At 44.0% G+C, this 26,342-nt stretch overlaps 1 protein-coding gene across 2 annotated transcripts in view; it reads left to right on the top strand.

Annotated features, from left to right (window-relative positions):
• Nucleotides 1-5,472: 5,472 nt before the first annotated feature.
• Nucleotides 5,473-26,342, top strand: part of SLC46A3 (solute carrier family 46 member 3) — a 75,434-nt gene continuing 54,564 nt past the window's right edge. Inside the window, exon 1 of one of the 2 annotated variants that reach the window (XM_023553155.2) lies at nt 5,473-5,683. The gene's annotated coding sequence lies outside the window, so the exon portion shown is untranslated. Of the gene's footprint in view, nt 5,684-16,541; nt 16,738-26,342 lie in introns of those variants that run through there. The other variant, XM_003413956.4, reaches the window with a different exon arrangement.

Raw genomic sequence — 26,342 nt, forward strand, 5'->3', positions numbered from 1 at the left:
AAAAAAATAGCCCGTATAAGCAGATTTTCAGCCACTTAGAGCCTGCCTACTTTACATACCCTGAGAAACTGCTCCCAGTATCTGCTACCCTACAAATAAGACAAAATCCTGTGGACGCTAGGATGCTGCCGAGGAGGCCCGGTGGTGCAATGACCAAGTGCTCAGCTGCTAACCACAAGGTCGCTGTTTGAACCCACCAGCTACTCCTCTGGAGAAAAGAGCTGGTGATCTGCTCCCGTAAGTACTAAAAAAAAAAAAAAAAAAATTTTTTTTTTTTTTGTTACAGCTGACAAAATCCTATGGGGCAGTTCTACCCTGGCCTATAGGGTCACTATGCATTGGAATTGTCGATGGTGATAGGTTTGGTTTTCCAGTCTCATACAATGTACACAACGACCCTCAGCTTTTTCTGTAGAATGGAGATAATAATAGAACCTACCTCAGTGGCACAACGATTAAGTGCTCGGCTGCTAACCGAAAGGTTGGCAGTTCAAACTCACCCAGTGGCTCCACTGGAGAAAGACCCTGTGATCTTCTCCCATAAAGATTACAGCCAAGAAAACCCTATGGGGCAGTTCTACCCTGTCACATGGTGTTGCCATGAGTCAAAATCAAGGTAACCTAACAACACCCTCAGAGGGTAATTGAGGATTACCTGAAATGTATGTAAAGAACTAAGCACCGTGCCTGACACATAGCAGATGTTAGCTCTGAATAGTATTCTATCCTCCAAACTCTATAACACAGGCAAAGCTGAAACAAATATATTAAACTACTCTAATATCAAATCTGAGGAGCCCTGGTGGCACATTGGTTAAGTGCTCAGCTGCTAACCGAAAGGTCAGTGGTTCCAACCCACCAGCCACTGTGCAGGAGAAAGATGTGGCAGCCTGCTTCCGTAAAGGTTACAGCCTTGGAAACCCTATGGGGCAATTCTACTGTGTCACGTGGGGTCGCTGTGAGTCAGAATCAACTTCACGGCACCAAACAACAACATCAAGGAGGCTCCAAACAACAACATCAAGGAGGCTCCAAACAACAACGTCAAGGAGGCTGCTGCCATTTGGAGCTCTCTGACTTCAGATACTCCCTGCCTTTCCTCAGAAAGATGTGGCAGCCTTCTTCCGTAAAGGTTACAGCCTTGGAAACCCAGTGGGGCATTTCTACTCTGTCCTGTCGGGTTGTTATGAGTCAGAATCGAGCAGACCCAACTGCAGTGGGTTTGGGTTTAGTGAGGTTTTATATCAGTCTGGATAGGAGTTGGGCTGTGTTTAATCTTTGTTGCACCAGAGGCTTCAAACTCCTGTAATATCCTTGTTCTTGTCTTCTCTTTAAATAGAACCCAAGCCTCAAAACTGTCTCAGCTGCTGTTGTTGTTGCTATCTGCCTTGGAATCAGCCAAGACTCATGGTGATCCTGTGAACAGTGGAATCCTTAGGGTTTGCAATGGCTGATTTTTCGAAAGTAGATCACCCTCTTTTCAGGTGTAATCCACTGCTATTATATTGGAGCCCCCCTGATGATGTAGGTCAAGGTGTGGGGGAGCGGGAAGCATTCTATAATCTTATAATTAAATATCAGTCTTTTCTGGGCATGTGTCCTCGGCTGATAAGGAGCCATGGTGGTGCAGCGGTTAAGCACTCAACTGCTAACCAAAAGGTTAGTGGCTGGAATCCACCAGCAGCTTCGAGGGAAAAAGACATGGCAATCTGCTTCTGTAAAGATTGCAGCCTTGGAAACCTTATGGGGCCATTCTACTCAGTCCTATAGGTTCGCTATGAGTAGGAATCGACTGGAGGGTAGCGGATTTGGTTTTGGTTGTTGGTCCTGGGCTGTGACCTCTAGGAGCCTTTCTTAGTTTTCATTCCTTCCATCAGGTGAGACTGATGGCATAAGGCTCTGCGAGTCTCTTTTTTTTCTCTGAAGGCTAGGCCTTTTGTTACCAAGAATACTCCAGGATACTTCACAAAGATTACTCTTCCCTGCCCCTGCCAGAGCCAGGAAGGGATTTTTAAGGTAAAAAGCTGGTGGGGTTCCTAGAGGTAAAATCCACCAAAGTGTGGGGAACCTCTAGGGCTAGGCCTCCAGGATTTTCTCTCTCTTAAGCTAGTCCACACTCAATCTGCCTCAATTCATGTAAATGACCATTTAAGTGTCCCTTTTTACCAGTGTATGGCTCTAGCACCCTCTGCTCCAGGTAAGAAGATCTTGGCTGTGACTGGGGATTTCCCTGGCTCTCCAGATTTTGGGGTGGTAGTATGCCCTGTGCACTCAGTTCTCTGCTAGGCCCAAAATAAGTCACTGATTTCCAGTTTGCTCAGATTTTTCTTGTTCTAAGAACAGGAGTTAGTCTCTGGGTCGGGCAAACAGTTAAGCACTGGATTACTAACGAATAGTTTGGTTGTTCAAATCCAACCAGAGGCATCTTGGAAGTAAGGCCTGGCAATTTGCTTCTGAAAGGTCACAGCCATTGAAAATCCTATGAAATAGTTCTACTCTGCACACACGGGGTTGCCATGAGTCAGAATCAACTCAATGGCAACTACCGACAAAAACAGGAGTTATGGCTTCCAAGCTCTTTCCATGGCAGAACTGGAATTGGAAATTCCTCAATACGTCTTTTTTTGAAAGAATACAGTAGAATAAACAGGTCTGAATGAACAGTTTTGTGGAGGAAATGCATTAGAGGGGGAGTCCAGGATAAACCTGGCTCTGGCTTGGATGAGAAGTGGAGCACTAGATGGGGTTCAGCTGCTAACTGAAAGGTCAGTGGTTCCAACCCACCCAGTAACTACATGGGAAAAAGACCTGGCCATCTGCTCCTATAGAGATTACAGCCTAGGAAGCCCTGTGGGGGTTAATTGAGAGTTCTGCTTAGTTATGTTCTGAATATGTGGGACTATGTTCTAATTACCTGAAGGATTTCTGGGTACCACAATTCTTAACCACTGTGGCCCTGCTTGGAAACCCCCGTGGGGCAGTTCTGCTCTGCCCTACAGGATCACTACAAGTCAGAATCAACTGGACGGCAACAGCCTGGTGGCACAGTGGTTAAGAGCTCGGCTGCTAACCAAAAGGTCAGCAGTTGGAACCCACCAGCCACTCCTTGGAAACCCTGTGGGGCAGTTCTACTCTGTCCTATAGGGTTAAAAAAAAAAAAATAGGGTTGCTGTGAGCCAAAATCGACTTGATGGCCACACGTTTGGTTTTTAGTGAAGCTAAACATTTTCTTTTTCTCTCTTGATGAAGAATCAAATTTCAGGTAGAATTACAATTAGCTTGGGAGTTGCACGTTCTAGACTGATTTTTTAAATAAAGGGTTCCCATTCCCGACATTATTACATATCATATTTGAATATTGTTTGTAATCACAGTTTGCTGAATATTCTGGTGTATATTTCTTTTAAGTGATTCAGCAAGACAGAGCATATAGTCATAAACTCAACCTCTTACAAATATAAATGTCAGATGATTATTCTCCGTGATTCCCAAGTATAGATTTAGTATGTTGTTTCGTTAGGCGCCGTGGAGTTGATTCTGACTCATAGTGACCTCGTGTGACAGAGGAGAACTGCCCCATAGGGTTTCCTAGGCTATAATCTTGAAACCCTGGTGGCGTAATGGTTAAGTGCTACGGCTGCTTACCAAGAGGTCGGCAGTTCAAATCCTCCAGGCGCTCCTTGGAAACTCTATGGGGCAGTTCTACTCTGTCCTATAGGGTCGCTATGAGTCGGGATCGACTCTATGGTGGTGGGTTTGATTTTTTTTTTTAATCTTTATGAGAGCAGATCTCCAGGTCTTATCTCCCTCAGCCCGACAGGTTTAAACCGCTGACCTTCCAGTTAGCTGCTGATCACTTAACCTTTGCGCCACCAGGATTCCTTAGATTTACTGTACAATTCCATAATTTGGGAGAAGTGGACAAAACCATGTTATTCAACTCATCTGACAAATACTTACTGCACGGTAGCCACCATTCTAGATGTGGGCACACAGTCATAAGCAAGTCAGCCATAGTCCCTACTTGCATGCAACTTATATTCTAGCGCAGAGAATAGAGCCACAAAATGTGAACATACAAATAAAGAAAACAACATGATAATATGAAGTGTGAAAGAAATCAGACAGGAAGCTGTTGAGCTAGAGAGCAGCAGAAGTGGACCTCGTTTCCTACTTGGGGAGAATGGTTAGAAAAGACTTCTCTAAGGTTTCATTCAAGCTAAAGCCTAAAGGAAGGGAAGGAGCTCCCCATGGGAAGAGTTGAGGCAAGCTGGAGATGAGGAGAAAGCATTCCAGGAGGTTAACACAGCATTGCCAAAGACCCTGAGATGAGGAAGAGCTTGCTGTGTTCAAGACATTGAAAGAAACCCAGTGCAACTCCGGAGTGGTGGTCCTGATGCTGGGAGAAAGTTCTGTTGGCTGAGGGCAGATCATAGTGGTCAGGTCACCTGAGGCCTCTCAGGCCATGGTGAGGAGACTGAGTTTTATTTGGAACTCAGTAAAGAAGCCATTAAAGGGTTTCAGGCAAGGGGACAATGAAATCCTATATCCATGTAGAGGAGATCATGCTTTGTCCTTGAGTGGATAATGGGTTGTTGTTGGGTGCATCCAAGTTGATTTCAACTCATAGTTGACCCCGTGTGACAGAATCACACTACCCCATAGGGTTTTCTAGGCTGTATTCTATGAGTCTGCATTGACTCCACGGCAACAGGTTTCGTTTTGGGTTTTTTTTTTTTTTTTTATGGAAGCAGATCGCTGGGTGGGTTCAAACTGCCAAATTTTGGTTAGCAGCCGAGCACTTAACCATTGTGCCAGCAGCGTTCCTTGGAGAATGTGTCAAAGTGGAGCAAAAGTAGAGGTGGAGTGTCCAAGAAAGAAATTGGTGCGGTCCAGGTAAGTGACAACAGGGGTCTCGGGTAGAGAGCTGAAGATAAGAGGATACTCTAAACGCCGTCTACATTTTGGAGTCAGAGGCTCATAAATTTAACTGACTCTGCTGAGATTAAACACACCCCTACTCCCACTCACAATCCCTAAAAATTGGGACTGACTCCTCTTAAGAGAAAAAAGTGATAGCTGCTCTGAGGGGATCACAGGAAGAAACACCAACTCAGAGCAGTAGCCGGGTTCTTCTCGATAAATTCTCAGACACGGTGGGTATGTGTGTCTGATCAAGCAAGGTTCAGATTCAAATTCAAACATTGCTGAATACCCTCCAAGTGTCAGATCCTATTTCGCCTGGTAGAAAATAAAGCCTCATTTAAGTTACTAGACAAAACCATCAAATTTGAGCTTCCATCTTACTGATTGTGAGCAGTCTGTTCTTCATTCTCTGAGATCTCTCTTCCTTGGACGGTAAGATCCTCTCCCCACCCCGCCACCCCCGCCCCCAGGGGCTTATTGAGTCCTGTTTACTGTTCTTGCGCAGAAGAGAAACCAAAAGGTCTGGTCGGTCAGCTTTCAGTTCCAACTTCTGCTTTGGTGAGGCGGGTGCAGAAAGCAGGAAGTGCAGATCTCAGGGCTAAAGGTTGAAGGTCTGCTCACTGCAGACCGTGCTGCTGAAGCAAGGGGAAGATTGGTGAAGCCTGGGGGTGAATTACAGATACAGCAATGATCACTCCACATCACGGGAGACTGGGTTCCCCGTTACAACTCTAGTGCCAGATATTTTCATTTACAGGTAAGCAGCTATTTCTTCCAAGGGGTTCCAAGGTCAGAGGGTGTGCAACGTCATTCCTCTGTTTCTAACTGACCCCCTGCCACCCCCCCCCACCCCAGGACAAGATAAGCCTTGGTGTTGAGCCTGGCTCACCAAGCCCATCCTGGTTTGGTTTATTTTTTTACAGCAGTATTTTGTTGTGTTTAAGGTGAAAGTTTACGCAGCAAATTAGGTTCCCATTTAACAACTTCTACACAAATTATTCAGTGATATTGAGTACATTTTTGACAGTGTGTCATCATTCTCATTCAATCCATTCTGGTTGTACCGTGTCCAGTACTCTAGTTTCTCTGCTCCCTTACTTCTCATCTTTGCTTTAGAGTAATCGTTGACTGTTTGGTCCCTGTAGATGATTCTTTAAAGGACCTTATTACTCATGGGTAATATTCTTTATTTTATGAGTCAACCTGTTATTTAACTAAAAGGTGACCTCAAGGGATAATTTTGGTTTAAGGCTTAAAGAGTATATCAGGGCGATAGTGTCGGGGAGTCCTCTAGTCTCAGCTGGTCCAGTAAGTCTGGACTTTTTAAGAATTTGAGTTCTGTTCTGTGTTTTTCTCCTGCTCTATCAGGGTCCGCCTACTGTAGCCCCATCAGAACGGTTGGTAGGGGTAGCTAGGCACCATCTAGTTCTTCTGTTTTACCCCCCTTCTACCACCACCACCATCAGGGTAGACTTCTTCCTGGACTTATTGGACTTTTCTGACCACTGAGTTTCCTTAGGACCATCCCAGTCCACCAGAAGTGTTGTAATAACTTGAAACCTCAAAGGGAATTGGTCACGGTTTCTGATTTACCAGGGAACTCCTTGGTCCCCTGGCATATTTGCCCACTCACTCTCCAGCAACCTTCAAATTCCATTTACCCATGGGCCAGTGGTAGGACAGAGCCCTGACTTTGGTCAAGTTAAAAATGAGCTGCTCAGTTCAAGAGGAGCCCCACCTGCCTTCTAGCAGATACAGGGATATATCAGTTATATTTATCATGTAAAAGTGACAGACTTTGGTAACCAAAAAGTTAACGCTGATTCCCAGGTCTGTGGTTTGCTGACTGGGTTTAAGGGAGAACATCAGATTTATGAGCAAGGTGATGGTTGTGAATTGAATTGTGTCCCCAAAGAAGAACTGTGGAAATCCTAACCTCTGCACCTGTACATATGACCCTACTTGGAAATGGGGGTTTTCTTTTGTTATGTTAATGGATCATACCAGAATAGGGTGGATCCTAAACCTAATCACTTCTGAGTTATGTCATATGGAAAGGGCAGAATAGACACAGACATACACAGAGGGAAAACAGACACTGTGTCACAATGGAGATAGATGCACCTACAAGCCCAGGAACACCAAATAGTAGCCGGTAGCTACTAGAAGCTGAAAGAGACGAAGGACCTTCCCCTGGAGCCAGATGCTCTGAATTAGGGCTTCTAGCTCCCTGAAACCCTGTTGCTGTTGAATCGATTCCAACTCATCTTGACCCTACAGGACAGGGTAGAACTGCACCATAGTTTCCAAAGAACGCCTGGTGGATTTAAACTGCTGACCTTTTGGTTAGCAGCTGTAGCACTTAACCACTATGCCACCAGGGTTTCCATAGCTCCCTGGTTTCCTAACTCCCTGAACTGTGAGGAAATAAATTTCTGTTCTTTGAAGTCACCCACTTGTGGTATATTTTGTTATGGCAACCCTAGGTAACTAAGACAATAATGATGTTACTTCTGGATAATTTAAGTTTGCAATGGTGGAAGCTCTGGGTGTCGAAAGCAAGAGAAGAGGGTGAGGTTGAGGTGAGAGATTGAGTCACAAGTTTAGATAAGATTAATGAGGGAGGAGAAGGAAGTTGAGGCAGAGCTGAGGAGCACTGCCATTTGAGAAGTACACCTGCAGAAAAACCGAGAAGGAGCTTTGAGAGTAGGAAGAAGACAGAGTTGTTTCATGGAATCCAAAAGGAGAGAAAATGTCAAGAAAGAATAAGTTCAACAGTGTCCAAAGTAACAGAGGGCAAGTAGGACAAGGGTTGAAATGAGGTTATAAATTTCTCAGGTAGATAAGACCTATTCAGTTCTGTTTTAGCTTATTATTGACCACACTCATATGATTGAATTATGTTTCCTTTCAACAATTTGTGCTTGGAACTGAATGGTCTTGGACTCTTATTAGCAAAGTATTGATACCCTCTTACTAAAGCTGTAAGTGGTTTGACAGGTCTTTTCATCACATCCTACTTTGCTGATTTTTTTCAGAAGTAAAAAGCAACTTTCTTCTTAAAACCAACAGACTCTAGTAGCTACTATACCCCATCTTGGCTTTTGCCTCTTGAATGTGGCACCACCCAGCACAGCACAGGTTCTGGTGAGTTCAGTATGTCTATTCCTGTGTCAGGTGATGACTCATTCTCCCACCAGTTTTTATGGGGACACTATGGAAACTTCTTTTGAACAATATGGTATGACGTTATTTGGGCTTCACTTGGCTTGACCATATCATTTATGTACTTAGTTTCATTAGTCTGAGGTTATTAAAGCAGTTCTACTCATGCCAATGTGATCATAAGTAGAAATACAAACATTATGTCATATATAATATATGTAAGGAGGCCTGGTGACATAGTGGTTAAGAGCTACAGTTGCTAACCAAAAAGGTTGGCGGTTCGAATCCACCAGGCACTCTTTGGAAACTATATGGGGCAGTTCTACTGTGTCCTACAGAGTTGCTGAGTTAAAATCGAGTCGACAGCAATGGGTTTGGTTTCTGGGCTTTGGAGGCACAGTGGTTAAGCACTAAACTGCCAACCAAAAGGTCAGTGGTTGGAACCCACCTAGAGGCTCTGCAGGAGAAAGGCCTGAAGGTTTGCTCTCATAAAGATTGAACCCATTAAACAAAAAATATTGCCATTCAGTAGACTCCAACTCATAGCGACCCTATAGGGCAGAGTAGAACTGCCGCATAGGGTTTCCAAGACTGTAAATCTTTACGGAAGTAGACTGCCACATCTTTCTTCTACAGAGTGGCTGGTGGGTTCAAACCACTGATCTTTCAGTTAGCAGCCGAACACTTAACCATTGTGCCACCAGGGCTCCTAGTAAAGATTGCAGCCTAGAAAATCCTATGGGGCAATTTTACTTTATCACATGGGGTCGCTGTAAGTCAAAATTGACTTGACAGCACACAACACAAAGAATATGATATATATATATATGTATCTCTCGTATTATACATACTGATATACTTATGCTCGATTGTATGTATTTAGAATATGCTTACATTAAAAATATTAGATCATTGACCTGGAAACATTAAATTAAAAAATCCTCTTGGAGACCTCTACAAGAACACACGTGTTGACCCAAGTTTCAGCAACATGGCAAGGGAGATTATGCCTGTTGATTTGCTGCTTCTTCCATTCATTCCTCGCCTTTATTTTCAATTTCTTCTCTCAGAGCCTTTGGGGGAGGATGACTTGAGTAACAGTAGTAGAAGGTACTCAATGAGTGGTAGTTACAGGTCTGTGATAGTTTCTCTATACTTGGTTTTAACATCATTCATTACTCCTTTCACACCAAATAAGTGGAATTTTTTTTTTAAATAACATTGTATTGTGTTTTCAGTGAAGGTTTACACAACAGTTTGGGTTCCCATTCAACAATTCTCCACAAGTTGTTCAGTGAACTCTGTTGCATTCTTCATAATGCATGAACATTTCTCGTTATTTCCATTCTGGTTGTTCCATTTCCATTCATCTAGTTTCCCTGCCCACTTACATTCTCATCTTTGTTTTAAAGTCATTGTTGACCATTTGATCTAGTATAGGTGATATTTTTTTAAGGAGCACAGTACTTATAGGTGATATTCTTTATTTTTTGAGCCAATTTGTTATTTAGCTACAAAGTGACCTCAGGGGTTAATATTGGTAAACTTATTTGGTGATTGAGCTGTGACGTGTTAACTTCTTGTGCTTCATGCCCAGTACCCAGTCACTGCTAGATCCCAACTGATAGTCAGTTAAAAGCTTCTGTAATTTAATACATGAGGAGCCCTGGTGGCGCAGTGGTTGAGCTTGGCTACTAACCAACAGGTTGGCTGTTCGAATCCACCAGCTGCTCCTTGGAAACCCTATGGGGCAGTTCTACTCTGTCCTATACAGTTGCTATGAGTCAGAATTGACTCAATGGCAACGGATTTGGTTTTTGGTTTTTAATTTAATACATAGGCAAGTATTCAATTCTACTTGGAAAAAAAGAAAAGGCTTACACGCCGAATGTTGTCATTGTAGAAGTGAGTGTCAGAAGGAGCTGAGGGCCGCCCTTCTCATTGGTGTGGATGAGTAGGGACAGAGGAGCATGGAGTATATTAGGTACTCATTCTTTCTGTACCATAAGGAACAGCATCTTCTAGATGCCTTTTCCTTTCCATTGGTTTTCATGAGAAATTACGGCCTAGGGGTGTGGAAGTCATTAGAGCTGTTTCCTGACCATAGCAAAACCTGTGAAAGCTGGAACCTGTGTAAGCCTGTCAGATGTCAGAGAAGGAAACTCACTGAGTGCTTATGAGGTAGGATTTTCAATAGAGAGCAACAGAAAAGTGGTAAGATTGCATCCCGTCAAAGGTGGAAAACTTGCCAGACCAGGAAAAACAAGGCAGTCCTGTCAAGTTCTGGTTCTCACAAGTTTCACTGTATTTCCTCCTCCTTTGGAGCCATGATAGGATTGCACTTATTCACATGGTCCTCTGACTTGTATTTGCCCAATCTAATTTTTTTTTTTTTTAATGTTAGCAGAAGTGATGCTTACCATTGCTAGGAGGGATCCTTTGTTGTTGTTGTTGTTGTTAGGTGCTGTCCAGTTGGCTCTAAGCCATAGCAACCCCATGCACAACAGAACAAAACACTGCCTCGTCCTGCGCCATTCTCACAATTGTTGCTATGCTGGAGCCCATTGCTGCAGCTGCTGTATCAATCCATCTCATTGAAGGTCTTCCTCTTTTTCACTGACCCACTACTTGACCAGGCATGATGTCCTTCTCCAGGGACTTATCCCTCCTGACATGTCCAAAGTATGTGAGCTGCAGTCTCACTGCCCTTTCTTCCAAGGAGCATTCTGCTTGTACTTCATCCAAAACAGATTTGTTCGTTCTTTTGGCAGTCCATGGTGTATTCGATATTCTTCCACAACACCACAATTCAAAGCCGTCAATTCTTCTTCCGTCTTCCTTATTCATTGTCCAGCTTTCGTATCCATATGAGGCAACTGAAAATACCATGACTTGGGTCAGGCACACCCTAGTCCTCAAGGTAACATCTTTGCTTTTCAACACTTTAAAGAGATGTCTTGCAGCTGGTTTGCCCAGTGCAATGCATCTTTCGATTTCTTGACTGCTGCTTCCATAGGTCTTGATTGCGGATCCAAGTAAAATGAAATCCTTGACAACTTCAATCTTTTCTCCGTTTATCATGATGTTGCTTATTGGTCCAGTTGTGAGGATTTTTGTTTTCTTTATGTTGAGACGTAATCCAAACTGAAGGCTGTGGTCTTTGATCTTCATCAGTAAGTGCTTCAAATCCTGTTCACTTTCAGCAAGAAAGGTTGTGTCATCTGCATAACGCAGGTTGTTAATGAGTCTTCCTTCAAACCTGATGCCCCATTCTTCTTCATATAGTCCAGTTTCTCAGATTATTTGCTCAGTATACAGATTGAATAGGTATGGTGAAAGGATACAACCCTAATGCACACGTTTCCTGAGTTTAAACCATGCAGTATCCCCTTGTTCTGTTTGAATGACTGCTCCTTGATCCATGTACAGATTCCTTATGAGCACAATTAAGTGTTCTGGAATTCCCACTCTCCACAATGTTATCCATAATTTGTTATGCTCCACACAGTTGAATGCCTTAGCATTGTCAATAAAACACAGGTAAACATCTTTCTGGTATTCTCTGCTTTCAGCCAGGATCCATCTGACATCAGCAATGATATCCCTGGTTCCACGTTCTCTTCTAAACCTGCCTTGAACTTCTGGTAGCTCCCTGTTGATACACTGCTGCAGCTGCTTTTGAATGATCTTCAGCAAAATTTTGCTTGCATGTGATATTAATGATATTGTTTGACAATTTGCACATTCGGTTGGATCACCTTTCTTGGGAATAGGCATAAATATGAATCTCTTCCAGTCAGTTGGCCAGATAGCTGTCTTCCAAATTTCTTGGCATAGACGAGTGAGCACTTCCAACACTGCATCTGTTTGTTGAAACATCTCACTTGATATTCCATCAATTCCCAGAGCTTGGTTTTTCACCAGTGCCTTCAGTGCAGCTCCTGATCAGATGTTACCTCCTGAAATGGTTGAACGTCTACCAGTTCTTTTTAGTATGACTCTGTGTGTTACATCCATCTTCTTGTTTTTGCCCAATCGAATGTAAGCAGAAGTGATGCTTATCACTGCTAGGAGGGAGCCTTTAAGAGCTCCAAATTATTTATTTACTGTTTATTTGCTACTTTTTTATTTACTGAGATTTGGGGCATTACATCTTGATTTTAAGGAGCCCAGGTGGTGAAATCGTTAAGCACTCAGCTGCTAACCGAAAGATCAGCAGTTTGAATCCACCCAGTAACTCCTCAGGAGGAAAGACCTGGCCATCTATTCCTGTAAAGATTACAGCCTAGGGAACCCTATGGGGTAATTCTACTGTGTCACATGGGGTGACTATGAGTCAGAATGGACTTCACGGCACCCAACAACAATTTCTTTTTTTATTTTTTATTACTGTACTTTAGATGAAGGTTTACAGAACTAGCTTCTCACTAAACAGATGGTGAACATTGTTTTATGACATTGCATAACAAACCCACAACATGTCAACGCTCTCCCTTCTCAACCTCAGATTACCTATTACCAACTTTCTGTCCCCGCCTGCCTTCTAGTCCTTGTCCCTGGGCTGGTGTATTCCTTTAGTCTTGTTTTGCTTTATGGGCTTGTCTAATCTCAGGCCAAAGGGTGAACTCTGGGACTGACTTCATTACTGAGCTAAAAGGATGTCTAGGGGCCATACTCTTGGGGTTTCTCCAGTCCCTGTAAGACCAGTAAGTCTGGTCTTTTTTTGTGAGTTAGAATTTTGTTCTACACTTTTTCCAGCTCTGTTTGGGGCCCTCCACTGTGATCCTTGTCAGGGCAGTCAGCGGTGGCAGCTGAGCACCATCTAGTTGTACTGGACTCAGTCTGGTGGAGGCTGTGATAGTTGTGGTCCATTAGTCCTTTGGACTAATCTTTCCCTTGTGTCTTTAGTCTTCTTCATTCTCCCTTGCTCCCGAAGCCGCGAGACCAGTGGAGTATTTTAGATGGCCACTCACAGGCTTTTAAGACCCCAGATGCCATTCACCAAAATAGAATTAGAACATTTTCTTTATAAAGTATGTTATGCCAGTTGAGCTGGATGTTCCCTGACACCATTGTTCCCACAGCCCTCAGCCCAGTAGTTCGGTCCCTCAGGGAGTTTGGATGTGTCTATGGAGCTTCCATGACCTTGCCTTGGACAAGTTGTGATGGCTTCCCCAGTATTGTGTACTGTCTTACCCTTCATCAAAGTTACCATTTCTCTATTGTCTATTTAGTGTTTTTCCATCTCCACCCCTCCCCTCCCTCCTAACCATCAAAGATTGTTTCTTTTTGTGGGTAAACCTTTTCAAGAGTCTTTATAGTAGTGGTCTCATACAATATTTGTCCTTTTGTGATTGACTTATTTCACTCAGCATAATGCCTTCCAGATTCATCCACGTTGTGAGATGCTTCACATTTTCATCATTGTTCTTTATCGTTGTATAGTACTCCATTGCGTGTATATACCATAGTTTGTTTATCCATTCATCTGCTGATGGGCATCTAGGTTGTTTCCATCTTTTTGCTATTGTGAACAATGCTGCAATGAACATGGGTGCCCATTTGTCTATTTGTGTGATGGCTTTTATTTCTCTATATTTCTAGGATTGGGATTGCTGGATCATATGGTATTTCTATTTCTAGCTTTCTAAGGAAGTGCCTTATCATTTTCCAAAATGGTTGTACCATTTTCCATTCCCATCAGCAGTGCATAAGAGTTCTGATTTCCCTGCATTCTCTCCAGCATTTGTTATTTTCTGCTTTTTTTAAAATTCATGTCAGTACTGCTGAGGTGACCAACAATTTCTGGAGTTTATAGGGACCAGCACCTGATGTGGTCTTTTTACTCCTGATAGGAAAGATAGTTCACAAGAGGGTCTAAGCCAGTCAAAAACTTTAGAAGTAAATGCAGCAGGCGTAAAGATAGGTTACCCACCTCACTGCCATCGAGTCAATTCTGATCCGCAGAGACTCTAGCAGACAGAGTACAACTGCCCCATAGAGTTTTCCAAGAAGTGGCTGGTGGATTCGAACTGCTGACCTTTTCGTTAGCAGCTGAGCTCTTAACCACTGCACCACCAGGACTTCAAAGAGAAGTAGCTATTTTAATAACGATTACTATCTATGGCCCTGCAGTGCTTTGCAATGTTCACAAACACTTTTGCAAAGTGTTTTGCATAGATTGCTTCACTTATTCTTCATATTGTCCTTGTGGGGTAGTCACAGGTCCTGCCACCCCATCCAGACCAACTCTTTCTGGTCAGAGTTGGCTGTTTGTTCCTTATTGTTCTCACTTTTTTTTTTTTTTTTGCCCCCCTCCTCCATCTTTAAGCCAGAAACATCATTGCCGTTCTCTGACCATTTTTCCCTAGCCACATCTCCCTCTCTCTATCCTCTTCTGCCTCCCCCTTTCCACTTTTGAATAAATTAATTTATTTTTATTTTTATTGTGGTAAAATACATATAAAATTTGCCATTTAAGCCATTTTCCCATCTCGTTTTGGATTTGCCTCTCATCTAGAAATATCATGTTGCACTGGCTTTTCAGAAATGGAATCTCTCTTCCTAGGAAACTATATCATATTCATCTTTGTACACCTTCTAACATTCCTGTTCCACTGTTTTCAGACTCAAAATCTGTAAGTGCCTCATACATGCTTATTTGAAGAAGCTGTGCAGTGGCAAGTGCAAGGTTAGAAGCTCCGTTGAAGAGATTCTGGCTCGTAGTGACCCTATAAGGACAGAGTAGAACTGCCTCATAGGGTTTCCCAGGCTGTCATTTTTACAGGAGCAGACTGCCACATCTTTCTCCTGGCTTGTGGGTTCGAACCACCAACCTTTTGGTTAACAGCCCAGCACTTAGCCATTGCGCCACCAGGGGTCCTAGTAAAGGCTGCAGCCTAGAAAATCCTAATCGTGGCAATCCTGTGTGTGTCAGAATAGAACTGCGCTCCACAGGGTTTTCAGTGGTTGATTTTTTTGGATGCAAATAACCAGGCCTTTCTTCTGAGGTGCCTCTGGGTGGGCTCCATCCTCCAACCTTTCAGTTAGCAGCCAAGTGCATTAACCGTTTCCACCACCCAGGGACTCCCCAAAATCATCAAACACAATTCCAAATCCTATAGTGAATTCTAATCCTTTCTTACTGGGACGCCCCAGGCTTCCGCACGGTGTGCATTCACTACAAGGCCTAATAAACACCCAAAGGTGCGTGCCTGGTGGGCCTGGCTGGAGGGTATGGGCACCTCCTCCTCTACCCAGGGACTGTGCTGTGTACACCTTGCGGAAGGTTCAATTATAACAGCCTGCCAAGACTGACAGATAAAGAAATGGGAGGTTCACAGAAATTAAATAATTTGCCCAACGTCATACCACTAGCAAGAGGCAGCGACAGATACCAAGCCCCGGCTACCCGACCTCAAAACCCACGTCCTTTGCTTTGAGCACTCTCCTTCCAGCGCCCTCCCCGGGCGCCACCTGACCCCTACGCCTCCCCTTCCCTTCTGTTGCGGGCGCTTGTTCAAGGGCAGACTCGGGCTGTACAGAGAGCTCCCTCACAAAGACGTTACGTTTCCAACAAATCTGCCGGACTCGTAAACACATTGCAACTGCACAGGCCCCTAAGGGAGCCCGCGGCGCGACCCGTACCCTCCACTGCTGGCGCAGGCACCTCCACCGGGGTCCTCCCCTCGGCCTGCCCGAGCAGCGAGAGTGATGTCCAGCCGGACCAATCCCTGCGGGGGACGGGCCGCGGGGCCCAATCGCAGGAAGGCCAGGGCGGGCGATGGCAGTGTGGGCGGGGCGGGGCTCTGCCGCCGGGCGGCGCGGGGCTCGGAGCAGGCTGGGGGCGGCTACCCCGCGGCTCCGCCTCTCCCCGGCGGCCTGCGGCGGAGTCATCGCCGAGCGGGGGCGGGACCGACGGACCGCAGACCTACGGACTGACTGACGAGCCCACCTCCAGCTCGCCGGGGCCGAGCCCGCAGGGCCTGGAGAAGCGGAGGGCTGCGCTGGCCTTGTAGACCTGATCCCCGCGGCGACGCTGGCCGTGTAGACCTGCCTGCGCCCCTCCCACGCAGCGCCGGCCGCGTAGACCTCCCTGCACCCCTCCCCCGCAACGCCGGCCGTGTAGACCTGCTTGCGCCCCTCCCCCGCAGCGCCGGCCGTGTAGACCTGCCTGCGCCCCTCCCCCGCGATGCTGGCCGTGTAGACCTGCCTGTGCCCCTCCCCCGCAGCGCCGGCCGCGTAGACCTGTCTGCACCCCTCCACCGCGACGCTGGCCCTGTAGACCTGCTTGCCCCCCTCCCCCGCAGCCTTGGCCGCGTAGACCTGCCTGCGCCCCTCCCCCGCAGCGCCCCTCCCCCGCAGCGCTGGCCGTGTAGACCTGCTTGCGCCCCTCCCCTGCAGCACCGGCCGCATAGACCTGCCTGCACCCCTCCCCCGCAGCGCCGGCCGTGTAGACCTGCCCCAGCCCCTAACTGCAGTCAGTGCCCAGCTCGTCAGCGGCTGCCCCTCACGCCCCTGGGAGCTTGGCCGGCTACCCTAGTCGCCAGGGGAGAACAGAACATCTGAGGAGACAGCCTGCAAAGATCCGGGCCTGAAAAAGGCTTAGACCCGCCCTAGCCTGGCAGAAGGATTGTAATCGTGGGGGTGAGTTTAAAAAAGAAAAAAAGCCCTTTCGTCCCTGAACTGCTGTTTAAAAGGCCTTTGTTAGTGAGCAAGAAAATGATAACAGTTGCACAACTGTCGCGACCCAAAAGGAACCTCTCTGTTTGCTTTATGAAAAGTAGCTGGCGATATATGATGTGGGATTCGTAGTGCAATCACTAGATGGTCAAAATGGGTGATAATTTATAAAAACGATTTCAAAGAATCTTAAAAGTACTTTCAGTCCTAAAATGAAAAATAGAAAGCTTGACAGTCTCAGTTTACTGAGTACAGTAACCAGTCAGCTGCCCTGGAGTGGACTCCTCATGGTGACCCCATGTGTGCAGAGTAGAAGGGTTTTCAATAACTGGATTTTCATACATAGGATTTTCTTTTTTGTTGTTGAGAAAATACGTGGTAGAACATACACCAATTCAGCAGTTTCTGCATATACAATTAAGTGACATTGACCGCATTCTTCAAGTTGTGCAATCATTCTCACCCTTCTTCCCAATTATTCCTCCCCCATTAACATAAACTCACCGCTCCCTAAGGTTCCCATCTATTCTGAGAAGTTGCTGTTGTCAATTTGATTCTATATAGACAAATTTTAAGAGTCTAATTCTCAGGGCAGACATTCTTTACTAGTTGAGTTAAAGTATTACTTGGTTTAAAGAAGACTTCAGGGGATATTTTTGTTTTAAGGTTTAAAGATGATCTCAGGGCGGTAGCTATGGGGGTTCATCTAGCATCAGTTGCTCCAGAAAGCCTGAATTTCCTGAAAATTTGAATCCTATTCTGCAGTTTCCCCTTTTGATCAGTATTCTTCTATAGAATTTTTGATCAAAACATGCAGTAAGGGAGGTGGAGCCAAGATGGCAGAATAGAGCTTCTGTTGAGACCTCTTTACAACAAAGACCCGAAAAAACAAGTGAAACGAGTATATTTGTGACAAGCTGGGAGCCCTGAGCATCAAAGGCAAGCTTAGACAACAAACTGAGGGGCAGGGAAAGAAAGAGACCATTCAGAAGCAGAGAGGAGTTGCCGGACCTGAATCGCAGGGAGCCCTCAGGCACCCTTCCCACAGCGGCGCCAGAGGCAGGCTGGTCCTAGTGTTCGGCCGCAGTTTCCTCAGGGAGAAGCAGCAGCCACACAGCCCATTCACACCTCCAGAACCTGAGGAGAAGGGCCTTCTCAGCAAAAGCTAAGTACTTGCATATATTTTACCGCACACCTCCCCACCCCCAACCCAGCTTCAGCAGCTGAATCCCTAGGCCTGAGATAGACCATGGTGAGCACCTGGAACCATCCTCCCGGCCTTGGGGAAGGAAAAAAATTTGCAACTGAGGGAAAAAGATAATTTGCTAGCTCCATTAACTGGGGGAGCTAAGGACAGAAGCGGCTCCTGCCCAGGCATAAACCGTCCGTGGACCTTGAGCACCTTTCCCTTCTGCATGGACCTGTGTGGGCCTATTTCGGGAGAATAGGCCCTTGTTGGCAAACTCCAACCATTTCAGCAGTGCAGTGGAGAGGTGGGTGTTTGACGTTTGACATTGCTTTGCCTGTTAAACAAGGTCCTCACCTACCCACAACAGGGACCTGAGGACTGGTGGCTCCACTTGGGTCGCCCAGGCACCCGCGACGGGGGTCCAGGGATAACTGGTACTTCCCAGTCCTTACAACAAAAACTTTGGATGCCCATGACCCTCTGCAGGGCCTACCCACCAGCACGCTCTAGGGAACAGAGGTGTGTTTTCCTCAGAGACACTTTGGGTTCAGCTCTCAGTCCCCTGCCTTGTTCAGAGTGTGAACCCCTGCTGCAATCGGTTACGGGTATATACGCCAATCACCGCCCCCTCCCAAGACTGTAGTACAGAGCCTGTACCACACACTTGATATCAGCTACCTGGAAATCTGAGCTGAATTCCTACAAGAAAACTGAATGGACTCCTAGACTGATATACCTGATAACAGCTCTAGCCAGCTGGGGACAGGTCACCAGAGCTCCAAAGGTGAAAATAATCAAGCTAGCTCACTCAAGCAACCCATAGGAATATACCAAAACAAAACAAAGCAAGCAGCTACGACACAGTAAGCAAACATAAACTAATACAATAACTTATAAATGGCTCGGAGACAACAGTCAATATCAAGTCACATAAAGAAACAGACCATGATCACCTCAACAGACTCTCAAAACAAAGAATCCAGGGATCTTTTAGATGAAAGTGCATTCTTGGAATTAAGAGATGCAGAATACAAAAGTTTAACATACAGAGCCCTTCAAGGCATCAGGAAGGAAACAAGGCAATACGCAGACAAGCCAAGGAACACACAGATAAAGCAACTGAAGAACTCAGAAAGATTATTCAGGAATATAATGAAAAGTTTAATAAGCTAGAAAAATCCATAGACAGCAATCAGAAATTCAGAATATTAGCAATAAAATTACAGAATTAGATAATGCAATAGAAAGAGGAGCAGAACTGAGCAAGTAGAAGCTAGAATTTCTGAAATCAAAGATAAATCACTTGGCACTAATATATTTGAAGAAAAATCAGATAAAAGAATTTAAAAAAATGAAGAAAACTTAAGAATCATGCGGGACTCTATCAAGAGAAATAACCTATGAGTGATTGGAGTACCAGAACAGGGAGGGATAACAGAAAATACAGAGAAAATTGTTGAGGATTTGTTGGCAGAAAACTTGCTTCCCTGATATTGTGAAGAATGAGAAGATACCTATTCAAAGTGCTCATCGAACTCCACATAAGGTAGATCTTAAAAGAAAGTCACCAAGACATATCATAATCAAGCTTGCCAAAACCAAAGATGAAGAGACAATTATAAGAGCAGCGAGGGATAAAAGAAAAGTCACCTACAAGGGAGAGCCAATAAGGATAAGCTCCGACTACTCAGCAGAAACCATGCAGGCAAGAAGGCAGTGGAATGACATATTTAAAAAATTGCCTGCCAAGAATCATATATCCATGAAAACTCTCTCAAATCTGAAGGTAAAATTAAGATATTTTCAAATAAACACAAGTTGAGGGAATTCATAAAAACCAAACCAAAACTACAAGAAATACTAAAGGGAGTTCTTTGGTTGGAAAATCAATAATATCAGGTATCAACCCAAGACTAGACCACTGGCCAGAGCAACCAGAAGTCAGCCCAGACAGGGAAATCCAAAAAAAAAAAGCAAGATTAAAAAAAAAAAAAAAGAGCCCAACACAGGGTAACGGTGATGTTATTATGTAAAAGAAGACAACATTAAAATAATAAAGAGGGACTAAGAAATGTAATCATACACCTTCTATATGGAGAGGAAGATATGGCGATACAAAGAAAAAAAAGTTATAAATTTAGAAAAATAGGGGTAAATAATAAGGTAACCACAAAGGAGACAAACTATCCTACTCATCAAAATAAAATACAAGGGAGAAATACAGACTCAGCAGAAACAAAACCAACAACAACAAATATGAGGAAAGGACAATATATAAAGAAAATCTACTCAGCATATAAAATCAAGTGGGAAAAAGAAGCTGTCAACACACCAAAAAAGACATCAAAATGATAGCACTGAATTCATACCTAGCCATAATTACCCTGAATGTAAATGGACTAAATGCACCAATAAAGAGACAGAGAGTGGCAGAATGCATTAAAAAACAAGATCCGTCTATATGCTGCCTAGAAGAGACACACCTTAGACTTAGAGACACGAACCAACTAAAAGTCAAAGGATGGAAAAAAATATATCAAGCAGACAACAATCAAAAAAGCAGGAGTGGCAATATTAATTTCTGACAAAATAGACTTTAAAGTTAAATCCATCAGAAAGGATAAGGAAGGACACTATATAATGGTTAAAGGGACAATACAGCAAGAAGATACAACCATATTAAATATTTATGCACCCAATGACAGGGCTGCAAGATACATAAACTCTATGAGCTTTGAAAAGTGAGAGAGACAGCTCCACAATAATAGTAGGAGACTTCAACACACCACTTTTGGTGAAGGATAGGACATCCAGAAAGAAGCTCAATAAAGACACGGAAGATCTAAATGCCACAATCAACGAACTTGACCTCATAGACATATACAGAACACTCCACCCAACAACAACCAAGTATACTTTCTTTTCTAGTGCACATGGAACATTGTCTAGAATAGACCCCATATTAGGTCGTAAAGCAAGCCTTAGCAGAATCCAAAACATTGAAATATTACAAAGCATCTTCTGTGACCATAAGGCCATAAAAGTGGAAATCAATGACAGGAAGAGCGGAGAAAAGAAATCAAACACTTGGAAACTGAACAATACCCTGCTCAAAAAAGACTGGATGATAGAACACATTAAGGATGGAATAAAGAAATTCAGAGAATCCAATGAGAACGAAAACACTTCCTATCAGACCCTTTGGGACACAGCAAAAGTGGTGCTCAGGGGCCAATTTATCAATAAATGCACCCATCCAAAAAGAAGAAAGGGACAAAATCAAAGAATTATCCCTACAACTTGAACAAATAGAAAGAGAGCAACAAAAGAAACCCACAGGCACCAGAAGAAAACAAATAATAAAAATTAGAGCTGAACTAAATGAAATAGAAAACAGAAAAATAATTGAAAGAATTAACAAGACCAAAAGCTAGTTTTTTGAAAAAATCAACAAAATTGATAAACCACTGGCCAAACTGACAAAAGAAAAACAGTAGAGGAAGCAAATAACCCGAATAAGAAATGAGATGGGCGATATTACAACACTCCAAACTGAAAATAAAAGAATCATATCAGATTACTATGAAAAACTATACTCAAACAAATTTGAAGACCTAGAAGAAATGGATGAATTCCTAGAAACACACTACCTACCTAAACTAACACAAACAGAGGTACAACAACTAAATAGACCCATAACAAAAGAAGAGATTGAAAAGGTAGTCAAAAAACTCCCAACAGAGGCAGGGCCAAGATGGCGGACTAGGTGGACGCTACCGCGGATCCCTCTTGCAACAAAGACTCGGAAAAACAAGTGAATCGATCACATACATAACAATCTACTAACTCTGAACAACAAACACAGATTTAGAGACAGAGAACGAACAAATACGGGGAGACAGCGAATGTTTTCAGAGCCAGGAGCCAGCGTACCAGTCAGGTGACCTTCGGAGCCCGATTTGGGGCAGAGCCCAGGGGGGCAGACGGCACAGACAAGGGGCCCAGCCCTAGCCCCCAATCTCATCCCGGGAGGGAGCCCAGCCGCTTCACGCGGGCGGCGTGGCGGCGCAGCCGGTGGGAGAAGTCCCCGGGAGGCAGTGACTGGTCTTGGAGCAGGGAGAGCAGCGTCCCAGCCGGGGAGCCGCCCCGCCGGGATTTTGGCGGGAAGCGGGCGTAGCGCAAGCACGGGGAGCAGCTACACTCCCCTGAATTGACCCCGGGGGCGGGGCCCAGCCGTTCGCGCGGGTGGCACCCACCCGGTTCGCGTAAGCCACACCGCGGCGCAGCCGGTGGGAGAAGTCCCCTGAAGGCAGTGACAGGTCTTGGAGCGGGGAGAGCAGCGTCCCAGCCGGGGAGCCGTCCCGCCGGGATTTTGGCGGGTGCGGGCAGAGCGTGAGCGCGGGGTGCAGCTCCATCCCCCTGAATTGACCCCGGGGCGGCCCAACCCGGTTCGCGCGGGCGGCGTGGCGGTGCACCCGGTGCAAGAAGTCCCCGGGAGGCAGTGGCTGGTCTTGGAGCGGGGAGAGCGGCTTCCCAGCCGGGACGCGCAGGCGCGGGGAGCTGCTCCGCTCTCCTGAGCTGACCCCGGGGGGGGAGCCCACCCTGTTCGCGGGGGCGGCACGCCACGCGGCTGGCGGGACGGGGAGTCCCCGGGAGGCAGCGACTGATTTTGGACTCGGGAGTGCACCGTCCCAGTAGGGGAGCCTTAACCTTGGGGGTGGGGCTGACAGCGGAGGATCTGACCATGACGCCAGCGGGCCAGACCCCCTGGGGGGCAATCTCCACACAGCCAGTATATAGGCGACGCGCCCCACGGAAATCTCAGATATAATAGTCATTCCAAGTAAGACAAACAACTCGGGCTATATTCTGAGGTGCTACTCTCCTAGCTCTCTGATCCCTCCCCTACCCTCCCCGGGCGGCTCCATTAACATCTGAATAGCCTGAGCCAGAGGGAGAACTCTGATTGGGATCTGACTGCATTTTTTTTTTAGCGGATTTTCTGGAAAAACTAGTTTCCCAGTAATGGCTCGGAGACAGCAGTCCATATCAAACCACATAAAGAAGCAGACCATGACAGCTTCTCCAACCCCCCAAACAAAAGAATCAAAATCTTTCCCAAATGAAGATACAATCCTGGAATTATCAGATACAGAATATAAAAAACTAATTTACAGAATGCTTAAAGACATCACAAATGAAATTAGGCAAACTGCAGAAAAAGCCAAGGAACACACTGATAAAACTGTTGAAGAACTCAAAAAGATTATTCAAGAACATACTGGAAAAATTAATAAGTTGCAAGAATCCATAGAGAGACAGCATGTAGAAATCCAAAAGATTAACAATAAAATTACAGAATTAGACAACGCACTAGGAAGTCAGAGGAGCAGACTCGAGCAATTAGAATGTAGACTGGGACATCTGGAGGACCAGGGAATCAACACCAACATAGCTGAAAAAAAATCAGATAAAAGAATTTAAAAAAATGAAGAAACCCTAAGAATCATGTGGGACTCTATCAAGAAGGATAACTTGCGAGTGATTGGAGTCCCAGAACACGGAGGGGGGACAGAAAACACAGAGAAAATAGTTGAAGAACTCCTGACACAAAACTTCCCTGACATCATGAAAGACGAAAGGTATCTATCCAGGATGCTCATCAAACCCCATTTAAGATTGATCCAAAAAGAAAAACACCAAGACATATTATCATCAAACTTGCCAAAACCAAAGATAAACAGAAAATTTTAAAAGCAGCCAGGGAGAAAAGAATGGTTTCCTTCAAGGGAGAATCAATAAGAATAAGTTCAGACTACTCAGCAGAAACCATGCAGGCAAGAAGGGAATGGGACGACGTATACAGAGCACTGAAGGAGAAAAACTGCCAACCAAGGATCATGTATCCAGCAAAACTCTCTCTGAAATATGAAGGCGAAATTAAGATATTTACAGATAAACACAAGTTTAGAGAATTTGCAAAAACCAAACCAAGGCTACAAGAAATGCTAAAGGAGATTGTTTGGTCAGATGACCAATCATATCAGGTACCAGCACAATACAAGGTCACAAAACAGAACGTCCTGATATCAACTCAAATAGGGAAAGCACAAAAACAAACAAATTAAGATTAATTCTAAAAAATAAATAAATAAAATAATACCCATAACAGGGAATCATGGAAGTCAATAGGTAAAAGATCACAATAGTCAAAAAGAGGGACTAAATACAGGAGGCACTGAACTGCCAGATGGAGAGTGATACAAGGTGATATAGAACGATACAAGTTAGGTTTTTACTTAGAAAAATAGGGGTAAATAATAAGGTAACCACAAAAAGGAATATCAACTCCATAACTCAAGATAAAAGCCAAGAGAAACGTAACGACTCAACTAACATAAAGTTAAACATTATGAAAATGAGGATCTCACAATTTACTAAGAAAAATGTCTCAGCACAAAAAAGTATGTGGAAAAATGAAATGGCCAACAACACACATGAAAAGGCATCAAAATGACAGCACTAAAAACTTATTTATCTATAATTACGCTGAATGTAAATGGACTAAATGCACCAATAAAGAGACAGAGAGTCACGGACTGGATAAAGAAACACGATCCATCTATATGCTGCCTACAAGAGACACACCTTAGCCTTAGAGACACAAACAAACTAAAACTCAAAGGATGGAAAAAAATATATCAAGGGAACAATAAGCAAAAAAGAAGCAGAGTAGCAATATTAATTTCTGACAAAATAGACTTTAGACTTAAATCCACCACAAAGGATAAAGAAGGACACTATATAATGATAAAAGGGACAATTGATCAGGAAGACATAACCATATTAAATATTTATGCACCCAATGACAGGGCTGCAAGATACACAAATCAAATTTTAACAGAATTGAAAAGTGAGATAGGCACCTCCACATTTATAGTAGGAGACTTCAACACACCACTTTCGGAGAAGGACAGGACATCCAGTAAGAAGCTCAATAGAGACACGGAAGACCTACTTACAACAATCAACCAACTTGACCTCATTGACTTATACAGAACTCTCCACCCAACTGCTGCAAAATATACTTTTTTTTCTAGTGCACATGGAACATTCTCTAGAATAGACCACATATTAGGTCATAAAACAAACCTTTGCAGAGTCCAAAACATCGAAATATTACAAAGCATCTTCTCAGACCACAAGGCAATGAAACTTGAAATCAATAACAGGAAAACTCGGGAAAAGAAATCAAATACTTGGAAAATGAACAATACCCTCCTGAAAAAAGACTGGGTTATAGAAGACATCAAGGAGGGAATAAGGAAATTCATAGAATGCAACGAGAATGAAAATACTTCCTATCAAAATCTCTGGGACACAGCAAAAGCAGTGCTCAGAGGCCAATTTATATCGATAAAGGCACACATACAAAAAGAAGAAAGAGCCAAAAGCAGAGAACTGTCCCGACAACTTGAACAAATAGAAAGTGAGCAACAAAAGAACCCATCAGCCACCAGAAGAAAACAAATAATAAAAATTAGAGCTGAACTAAATGAATTAGAGAACAGAAAAACAATTGAAAGAATTAACAAAGCCAAAAGTTGGTTCTTTGAAAAAATTAACAAAATTGATAAACCATTGGCTAGACTGACTAAAGAAATACAGGAAAGGAAACAAATAACCCGAATAAGAAACGAGAAGGACCACATTACAACAGAACCAAATGAAATTAAAAGAATCATTTCATTACTACGAAAAATTGTACTCTAACAAATTTGAAAACCTAGCAGAAATGGATGAATTCTTGGAAAAACACTACCTACCTAAACTAACACATTCAGAAGTAGAACAACTAAATAGACCCATAACAAAAAAAGAGATTGAAACGGTAATCAAAAAACTTGCAACAAAAAAAATCCTGGCCCAGACGGCTTCACTGCAGAGTTCTACCAAACCTTCAGAGAAGACTTAACACCACTACTACTGAAGGTATTTCAAAGCATAGAAAAAGACGGAATACTACCCAACTCATTCTATGAAGCTACCATCTCCCTGATACCAAAACCAGGTAAAGACATCACAAAAAAAGAAAATTATAGACCTATATCCCTCATGAACGTAGATGCAAAAATCCTCAACAAAATTCTAGCCAATAGAATCCAACAACACATCAAAAAAATAATTCACCCTGATCAAGTGGGATTTATACCGGGTATGCAAGGCTGGTTTAATATCAGAAAAACCATTAATGTAGTCCATCACATAAATAAAACAAAAGATAAAAACCACATGATCTTATCAATTGATGCAGAAAAGGCATTTGACAAAGTTCAACACCCATTTATGATAAAAACTCCTACCAAAATAGGAATTGAAG

The sequence above is a fragment of the Loxodonta africana genome, chromosome 23 (genome assembly GCF_030014295.1).
Source record: "Loxodonta africana isolate mLoxAfr1 chromosome 23, mLoxAfr1.hap2, whole genome shotgun sequence".
NCBI lineage: Eukaryota > Metazoa > Chordata > Mammalia > Proboscidea > Elephantidae > Loxodonta > Loxodonta africana.